This window comes from Polypterus senegalus, chromosome 2 (assembly GCF_016835505.1).
Source record: "Polypterus senegalus isolate Bchr_013 chromosome 2, ASM1683550v1, whole genome shotgun sequence".
Classification (NCBI taxonomy): domain Eukaryota; kingdom Metazoa; phylum Chordata; class Cladistia; order Polypteriformes; family Polypteridae; genus Polypterus; species Polypterus senegalus.
In genome coordinates, this window is record NC_053155.1 from 85,266,687 (window position 1) to 85,277,735 (window position 11,049).

Genomic DNA, 11,049 nt, shown 5'->3' on the forward strand with positions numbered 1-11,049 from the left:
GAGGAGCAGAAGAGCAATGTTTAAAAGCATTATACATACATTAAATCCCATAATTTAAAAAATTAAGAAATTAAAAAGAACCCCAAGATGGATAAATAAGGAACTTAAAACCGCTAAGGAGTTTTTAACAAAAGAAAAAAAAAACTGCTAAGGAAAAGTTGCATATTGTAACAATCATTTCAAGCACTATCTATAGGGCTGATGAACAATAAATGGTTAAAGAGGATTCTAAGAAAGCTAAAGGGCATTTGAAGAGAAATATTCTCTCCATATTTCAGAAGAAAAGGAGTGGAGGAGTCGAAGTATATAAGGAGCAGTATGAGTGAGCTTAAATAAACAGATAATAAAATAAATGTTCTATATTTACATTTTTTCACTTGTACAGATGTTAAAACTCTGCAGAATGTTCTGAGACTAAGTCGGTATTCAGTGATTTAGAAATTGGAAATTGAGAGACAAAAGCTGCCTAGATTAAAAGGGTGAAACTGAGCACATCACTAGGACCAGGTAACAATTATTCTAGAGTGCTTAAGATAGCTTGTAAGCACATATATAAACTCATAATAAGCATTTCTCAAAAATCAACGTACAATTGGGAAATTGTTAAAGATTAGAAACTATCAATTGTCTCATTATTTAAAATGGTTATAGGGCTGATCCAAATAACTGTAGCCCAGTAAACTTAATACAGTATATGCTGTGGGTAAGCTAATGGAAGCACACCATGGAGGAGCACATTTTTTAAAATGTGACATGCTGCATATTTTCCTTAGAGAGTTGCACAAAACACACACCAGTGTTTTACCTGCTGAAAATGCACTACATGAGAACCCTTCCCTTTCTGTTTTCCTTTTATGTTTCTTGATTATGAGGATATGCTCTCTTCCAGGTGCTGTGGAGGAATGTCCTGAACATCTCATAGCTGAACAAAATGTCTACACATGACCAGCAATAAGTATTATGATTTTTTTTTGACTAGAGTTTTTTCTTCAGACACTAAATAATAGGCAAATGCATGTGGAATTGGTACAGGAAAACACTCTGGCAGAGATTAAACTCATTTCCTCCTGTGTTAGTTGCACAGCAGACCTAAATTTAATGACAGTTACCTTTCACAGTATGGGAGGTATTTTCTACAAAAAAGGTAATAAAAATTAAAATTATGAAATGAAAATTCTATCTTGTAATGTTATTTTCAAAGTCTACTTGCAAGAATGCTACAAAAATTAAAAATAAAATGAAATGACAACATTTGCAATGTCATTGTCAGCCTGAACAACAATGAAGCTGCAAAAATGAAAAGTAAAACGCAAATAAGCACTGGTGCCACCTGCTGCTCATTGAATTTTCATTTTCCACTTTGCATGTTCATTTTCAACTTCTTAACATGCAAATAGAGCTTTGCACCACGATTTCCCACAATTCATTGCCCTCCTTAGCTGTAGTCACTTTCACCTCTGTACTACAAATGTCACAGTTTAACTGTTTCACAAAATCTGAAGACCATACATAATTGTAGCTCTGAAGTAATTAATGTGTGATTTAATTACAATATTTAAAATGACAGAAATTAGCCTTTATTACATCATAATTTACATTTATTTACACTGAAGTGGAAACGGGATGCTTTGTATTTGTGTTTTTTTGTACTACTATATAATTTACCCTTCTACAATTTACACCACCTCCTCCTCTGTCCCATTCTCCTGTAGTTGATTGACAACTCAGTTGGACTAATTGATGTTATGACAACATTTATTTATATAGCACATTTTCATACAAACAGTAGCTCAAAGTGTTTTACATAATAAAGAATAGAAAAATAAAAGACACAATAAGAAAAACAAAATAAATCAACATTAAGTAACATCGAATAAGAGTAAGGTTCAATGGCCAGGAGGGACAGAAAAAACAAAAAAACTCCAGACGGCTGGAGAAAAAAATAGAATCTGTAGGGATTCCAGACCAAGAGACCGCCCAGTCCCCTCTGGGCATTCTACCTAACATAAGTGAAACAGTCCTCTTTGGATTTAGGGTTCTCACGGAAGGACTTGATGATGATGGTCACTTTAGACTTCTGCCTTTTAATCCATCCATCATTGTTGGAGCATCATGAAACTTTGAGTAGGTGGAGGTGGCGCAGGCCACCACCACAAAGAAGCCGGAAAAAGAAACAGAAAAGAGAGTAGGGGTCAGTACCGATTTTAGAGCCACCATGAATAGTTATGATGAATTGAACATATAGAGTATCAGGATTAAGTTAAAGTGAAGTTATGAGAAGGCCATGTAAAAGTAATGTGTTTTCAGCAGTGTTTTAAACTGCTCTACTGTATCAGCCTGGCGAATTCCTATTGGCAGGCTATTCCAGATTTTAGGTGCATAGCAGCAGAAGGCCACCTCACCACTTCTTTTAAGTTTTGTTCTTGGAATTCTAAGGAGACACTCATTTGAGGATCTGAGGTTACGATTTGGAATATAAGATGTCAGACATTCCGATATATAAGATGGGGCGAGATTAATTAAGGCTTTATAAACCATAAGCAGAATTTTAAAGTCAATCCTGAATGACACAGGTAACCAGTGTAGTGACATCAAAACTGGAGAAATGTGTTTTCTTTTCCTAGTTAGGATTCTAGCAGCTGCATTCTGCACTCGTTGCAAGTGATTTATGTCTTTTTTGGGTAGTCCCAAACTAAACTTAAACTAACTATGACTTTAAAATAAGGTGATACAGTAGTGATTATTTTATTCACTATGAAGAACTTCCGTAATTCATAATTTTCATTTAATTTTTTTAAATCCACCTCATTAAGAAACATATGAGTAACAAATATGAACTTTATTATCTATCAATTTAATATTTATAAACTGAAAGAAATCAATTTTCTGACTGTTCTAGAAAATATTGAATATATCATTCCAAAAATATACTGTAATTCTAAAATATGCTTGAATGGGTCCAAAATTATTTTTAAATTGTTTTATTTTGATATTGTTATTTCAGATTATCTTTATATTTTTATGTGATCAGTTTGCTGTTTCTATGAAATTAACTTCATCGTGACCATCCTTCTAAAGGACCTTCTCTCGGGAGGACTGTGGCTTGTCAACACGCATTGTGCCAAATTGCAGAGCTTGTTCATATTTCTCTCTTGATAGAAGGGTCTTTTTAATAGAAGGGTCTTTCTAGGTTTTCTACCATGGAGCCAGTCTTTATCCAGACAGTGACAGATGAGATGTGACTTAAAAATGTTGCACCTTGACCTTGAAGGAGAGCTTGGACCTGTTTTGAAGTTTTGCTTGTTAGTTTTCCACATGTAGCCAAGTCCAGAGGCAAGGGCCTTGAACTTCTTAATAATATTGGCAACAGTGGCCAAAGGAACATCAATCTCTTTAGTGATGGTGTTGGAAATGGTGACCATGCTTGTCTGTTACCATCTATCTTACCTCCTCAGACAATTCTGTGCTTTTCCTTCTCTTACTCGTGTTTAGTATGACACAAAACAGTTTCTTCATTTAGACTTGCTAGGTGAGTGATTACAAGGTTGAAGTTAGCTGTGACAATCACTAAAAGACAAAAGAGTGCACACCATACCTTGAGACCCAAGGGCTACAGCAGCTGGAGACAGAAAATTGAGACTGCAGTAAGCACCAGGCTCACCAAAACTGAACAGTTGAAAACTGGAAACATGTAGTCTGGTCTGATGAATCTCGATTTCTGCTGAGGCACACAGATTGTTGGGTCAGAATTTGGCACCAAAAGCATGTGTCCATTCATCTAACCTGCCTTGTGTCAACAATCCTGGCTAGTATTGGTAGTGTAATGGTATGGAGAATGTGTTCTTCACACACTTTAGGCTCATAAATACTAATCAATCATTGATTGAATGCTACAGCCTATTTAAGTGTTTTCCTGACCATTTATGGATGTCACTAACTCCTCTTCTAATGGCTACTTTCAGCAAAATAATGCATCATGTATATATACACTCGCTGAGTAATTTATTAGGGACACTATAATAATGATGGGTATGGTCTCCCTTTGTTTTTTAAAACAGTCTTGATTCTTTGTGGTTTAGATTCCACAAGATGTTGGAAACATTCCTTTGAGATTATGGTACATATTGACATGATTGCATCATGCAATTTCATGCAACATTCATGCTGCAAAACTCCTGTTCTACCACTTCCCAAAGGTGTTCCATTGGATTTAGATCCAGTGACTGGGAAGGCCACTGAAGATTGCTGAACTCATTGTCATGTTCATGAAACCTGTTTTAGATTAATTTTGCTTTGTTAATTTGGTGCATTACTATGCTGTAAGCAGCCGGATATATAACTTTATATATATATATATATACTAGGGGCTCTGCCCCCTGCTTGCTTTGCTCACCCTCCCCCAGGTTTGGTTTACCACATATACAATTTAAAGAGATTGTTATTTTAATTGGAATTGTTACATATGCATTATTTTCACTTTTACTTTAAAACTTCTGTAAAAAAAATACTGTAGTTGTCTTTTATTTCTGGCCCCGGGAGTGGTTAAATCTTTCTCGCAGGATGTATAACGCTGCTCGCGTTGTGAAGGGGGGAGCGGTTGAACGCATGTTAAGGAAAAGCGGTCAGATCATCTGCTGGCTTGCTGCTTCTGCTGATGAGCTGCGTATTCTGCTTGTCACACTGCTCATCGATCATTTAAAAGTCTGTACAGCAGCTGTCCTTTTGCTACTTCGCGTCTCTGCCAATCGTGTTGTGAAGTGGGGTAGGGGGGTTTGGTGGGGGGGTGAGGTTTGGCTGAACGCATGCTAAGGAGAAGCGGTCGGATCATCTGCTGGCTTGCTGCTGCTGGCGAGGTGCGTGTTCTGCTTGTCACTTGTCATTGTTTTAAGACCTGGGAGCACATGAAGCGTGTCTGCCAAAAGCATTTCAGCAATTGCTAGGTTAGATGTCTGTGAACTTGTTTTAAATGTTGTCTCACTGCCTTGTCTCATGTGAAGTTCAAAGTGTCTCTCGCGGGACATCAAATTGTCTTCCGAGAAGATTAGGTCTTGTCTCCCTACTCTCCCTTCCAAGATATTTTTATAATAGACAGATATATATATATATACAGTATATATATATATATATATACATACATATATATACTGCTCAAAAGAATTAAAGGAACACTTTTTAATCAGAGTATAGCATAAAGTCAATGAAACTTATGGGATATTGATCTGGTCAGTTATGTAGGAGAGGGGGTTGTTAAATCAGTTTCAGCTGCTGTGGTGTTAATGAAATTAACAGCAGATGCACTAGAGGGGCAACAATGAGATGACCCCCAAAACAGGAATGGTTTAACAGCTGGAGGCCACTGACATTTTTCCCTCCTCATCTTTTCTGACTGTTTCTTCACTAGTTTTGCATTTGGCTACAGTCAGTGTCACTACTGGTAGCATGAGGCGATACCTGGACCCTACAGAGGTTGCACAGGTAGTCCAACTTATCCAGGATGGCACATCAATACGTGTCATTGCCAGAAGGTTTGCTGTGTCTCCCTGCACAGTCTCAAGGGCATGGAGGAGATTCAAGGAGATAAGCAGTTACTCTAGGAGAGCTGGAGAGGGCCATAGATGGTCCATAACCCATCAGCAGGACCAGTATCTGCTCCTTTGGGCAAGGAGGAACAGGATGAGCACTGCCAGAGGCCTACAAAATGACCTCCAGCAGGCCACTGGTGTAAATGTCTCTGACCAAACAACCAGAAAGACTTCATGAGGGTGACCCAAGGGCCCCATGTCCTCTAATGGGCACTGAGCTCACTGCCCAGCAGCATGCAGCTCGATTGGCATTCGCCATAGAATACCAGAATTGGCAGATGCACCACTGGTGCCCTGTGCTTTTTACAGATGAGAGCAGGTTCACCCTGAGCACGTGACAGAAGTGAAAGGGTCTGGAGAAGCCATGGAGAACATTATGCTGCCTGTAACATCATTCAGCATGAGCAGTTTGGTGGTGGGTTAATGATTGTCTGGGTAGGCATATCCATGGAGGGTCACACAGACTGCTACAGGCTTGACAAAGGCACCTTGGCTGCCATTAGGTATCAGGATGAAATCCTTGGACCCATTGTCAGAGCCTATGCTGGTACAGTGGCTCCTGGTGCACGACAATTCCTGGCCTCATGTGGTGTGAGTATTCAGGCAGTTCCTGGAGGATGAAGGAATTGATACCATTGACTGGCCACCACACTTTCCTGACCTAAATCCAATAGAACACCTCTGGGACATTATGTTTTGGTCCATCCGATGCAATCAGGTTGCACCTCAGACTGTCCAGGAGCTCAGTGATGCCCTGGTCCAGATCTGGGAGTAGATCCCCCACAACACCATCTGTCATCTCATTAGAAGCATGCACCGATGTTGTCAGGCATGTATACAAGAACACAGGGGCCATACAAAGTGCTGCATACAATTTTGAGTTGCTGCAATTAAATTTTGGCAAAATGGACTAGCCTGCCACATAATTTTTTCACTCTGATTTTTGGGGCATCTTTGAATTCAGGGCTCTGTAGGTTGATCATTTTCATTTCCATCAAACGATGTGGCATCCTTTCGTTCCTAACACATTACCCAGTCTATATCAGTATAGATATCCAGGAGGATTTCTTTTTCCCATTGAGATCTGATGTGTTTTCAAAGTGTCCTTTAATTTTTTTGAGCAGTTTATATATATATGTATATATATCACACTTCGACTTTCGCAGCTTCACTCTGTCGCGATTTTTTCTCATACATGCTTACGTCACTACGCATGTGCTTTCTGAGAACTTTTATCTAAGCCCCACGATATCTCCTAAAAGTGCTGCTTTTTCTAAGCCTTCTGACAATAAAACTAAGTGCCTGAGGAAGATGCTTACTATCCAGGAGAAGGTGAAACTCTCGGATATGATCAAAGATGGCAATACCCTACAAAAGCCTCCTCACGCATATGAAAAGACAGCGCCAGCAACTGCCTATCAAGATGTTCTTCAGTCGCGCACCACTGCCTACTCCTAGTACTCCTTCAGCAGTAGAAGACAACAACGCACCACCTGAAGACTCTCCTACTGAGGTTGTGCCTTCATAGGTTAGTGGTTGTGTGTAAGAACTGTGTGTGTGTGTAATTAAATGTACAGTACAATAATCTACTATATAAAAGCGGTTGGGATTGTCCTTCCATCCCGTGAGTATCTTATCACAGACTTACTACTTGTGGCTTGCGGTACGAAGCGACGCGATGTGAGCAGAGTTCTGGTGCTCCCATCGTTCCTTTGCTTTTGTGCGCGATGCGCTGCAAAAATAGACAAAATTATGTCTCTGGAAATAATTAATGTTGATGGAGTACAAATACCTCACCGCGTAGTAAATATCAGGAGAGATGGTGCTTGCTTATTCTCATCTATAGCTTATTTAGTGCATGAAACTCCGTCTTTAGCGGTACAGATTCGGGCTGACATTGTACGACTTTGGACAGGCACTCGAGGGGATAAAAAAAACGTAGGTTTTCGGGAGATGTTATGAATGGGCACTTTGATGTTCTCATTCCCTACAATTACATGCCTGATGTACACATGGAGCACACACAAATTTAGGATAAAAGTCGGTCGCCTTAAAAGTGAGCCTAGTAATAATATGATATTTGTAACATCTAATATGTCTTATTTTGTCTTATTTTGTCTAATATTTTGGGTAATATGAGTGTAATGGTGACTAAAGTGTGTTATTTCATGTCTAGAGGGCTCTAATAATGTTAAAAAACGTATTTAGAAGGTCGTAAACAGGTTTTCTATACTCTAACTGCAAAAATATTCGATTTATAAATAAAGAATCCTGCGAAAATTCATTTATCACGGTAGAGTCTGGAACGGATTAACTGTGATAAACGAGAGTTCACTGTATATATATATATATATATATATATTCAGCTGGAGATCCACAAAGGGAGAAAATCAATCACATATCATAAAGTAGTTTCTATTCCTGAGCTTTCTGATATGATACGTGATTCATTTTCTCCCTTTGTGGATCTCCAGGTGCAAATATGCAAACCGTATCACAGACCTCTTCCATTCATATATATATATATATACTAGCAAAATACCCGCGCTTCACAGCGGAGAAGTAGTGTGTTAAAAAAGTTATGAAAAAAAAGGAAACATTTTAACAATAACGTAACATGATTGTCAATGTAATTGTTTTGTGACTGTTATGAGTGTTGCTGTCATCAAGGATTTGATTATCATTATTTCTTTCAATCAGGTTCATATTTGGAGGATGTGTTGTGTTCAAGTTATATTCCGTGTTTGTCAACCGTTGTAAAGATGACAGGTTTCATTCATCTAAGTGTTCACTACCCAAATTGGTACTTGTGAATCTAAGATGTTTAATAGGAATTCCCGGTATTAATTTATGAATTTGCTTGCGAATATTTAGCAGCAGTGTGTCTATGAACTTAATTTAAACTTAAGCTTTACACCTTGCTTCCTTATTGATATGTCTACAAAGGCTTGTTCAGATTCAGAGGGTTGTTCCTTTCTTACTGCATCAATAAACAGCTTGTCTTCCTCTTTATCTGAGACATCACACACTGCATGCACGGGTTTACCTTTCCCAGTCCTGCTAACTTTAGTGAAGCGGTTCAATTTACCACATTTTTTACACTGTCTTCCTTTAGCTGGACATTGACTTTTTCCACCGTGTGCTTTGTTTCCGCAGTAGCTGCACTCATGAATATGCCTGTATGCGTCACTTGCTTCATATTCTTTTGCTGCCTTCTCAATTGTGTAATGCGTTTTTTGTTCAGCGCTTATTGGAGCTTTTGCTTGTTGTCTGTGTACGTTCACAGTCAGTTCATGTGAGCCGCTCAGAGTACATGCATCGAAGGTTTGCTATCTCGTGCGATCTTGCGATGTCCACGGCTTTATTTAATGTTAGCTCAGACCCGGCACTTAAAAGTTTCTCTCGCACTTTTGCTGAGATTGTGCCAAACACTATTCTATCCTTGACCATCTCATCTTCATTTGCATAAGCACAGTCCTTCACCAGAAATTTTAACTCCATTACAAAGTGATCAAAAGTCTCGTTTATACCTTCCGTCTTCTCACTAAACTTGTATCTCGCGAAAATCGCATTTGTCTTAGGCATGACAAATGTCTCAGAGCGGCAGCGTGTCTATTGGGTTGCTGCTGACGGATGGCCTGATATGGGCAGGCAGCCAACTACGTGGGAGGTGTGGTGATGGGTGACGCAACCGCCTCACACAGCAACCGAGCTGCAGGCTATGGCTGTATATATGTATGCGAGTAGGATTCAGTTATGACCGTTATGCATACAATTTTGAAATGAGACCTGCTTAACTGGGCGGCACGGTGGCGCAGTGGTAGCGCTGCTGCCTCGCAGTTAGGAGACCCGGGTTCGCTTCCCGGGTCCTCCCTGCATGGAGTTTGCATGTTCTCCCGTGTCTGCGTGGGTTTCCTCCCACAATCCAAAGACATGCAGGTTAGGTGGATTGGCGATTCTAAATTGGCCCTAGTGTGTGCTTGGTGTGTGGGTGTGTTTGTGTGTGTCCTGCGGTGGGTTGGCACCCTGCCCAGGATTGGTTCCTGCCTTGTGCCCTGTGTTGGCTGGGATTGGCTCCAGCAGACCCCCGTGACCCTATTCGGATTCAGCGGGTTAGAAAATGGATGGATGGATGGACCTGCTTAACTTTTGTAAGTAAGCTGTAAGGAATGAGCCTGCCAAATTTCAGCCTTCTACCTACACGGGAAGTTGGAGAATTAGTGATGAGTGAGTCAGTCAGTCAGGGCTTTGCTTTTTATTAGTATATATATATATATATACTAGCAGAATACCCGTGCTTCGCAGCGGAGAAGTAGTGTGTTAAAGAAGGTACGAAAAAGAAAAGGAAAAATTTGAAAAACAACGTAACTTGATTGTTAATGTAATTGTTTTGTCATTGATATGAGTGTTGTTCTCATATCTATCTATCTATATATATATATATATGTTGTTTTCATATCTATCTATATATATATATATCTCTATCTATCTATCTATCTCTATATATATATATATAGTAGAAGTAGTGTGTTAAAGAAGGAAAGAGAAAGAAAAGGAAACATTTTGAAAATAACGTAACATGATTGTCAATGTAATTGTTTTGTCACTGTTATGAGTGTCGATGTGATATATATATATATATATATAGCAAAATACCCGAGCTTCGCAGCGATGTCATGTGTTAAAGAAGTTATGAAAAGAAAAGGAAACATTTTAAAAATAATGTAACATGATTGTCAAAGTAATTGTTTTGTGTATTTGGCAGCGTCACAAAGTTTTTAGATCTAGCTGCATCAGAAAATGTACCACAACGTCTGACATGCCTCCTTTTTAGTGTTTTCTCACAGCTTGGATTGCTGCTGTCATATATATATACACACACACACACACAAACACACACACACACACATACATATCTTCATATCTACATATCTATATACATATCTACATATATATATATATATATATATATATATATATATATATATATATACATACCTATCTAGGTGTATAGCTTTGGTCACTGAGTGCAAGGGAAAAATAATAAAATATAGTCTATAAGTTATTAAACAGTAAAACATTAACGTTTTAAGAAGTACAGGTACATTGAGCACTACTGGAGTGGTTTCAGGTAAACTACATTTTAAAGACTGTGTAACACAACAGGTAAGTAACTAACAGCAGCTAAAATGTATATGGATCATCTCTCGGTAGTTGATCCCTTTTGAAAGGCGCTACACGACGGCTGTGGTATAGAAATTACATTTTCTATGTGAACGTTCAAATTTGTGCCTGTGGTAATGTGCCTTACCGGCATTTAAAGAAAATTAGTTTTGTGTCCTCTGCAGTGTTAAGAGAGAAAGGCTTTGGTTTGGGATAAAAGGAAAAAGGTGTAAAGAAAGGAAAGTTGCCTTTTTCTTTTATATAGTATATAGAGAGATGTGTTCGCTGACGTTATGATCGCCTT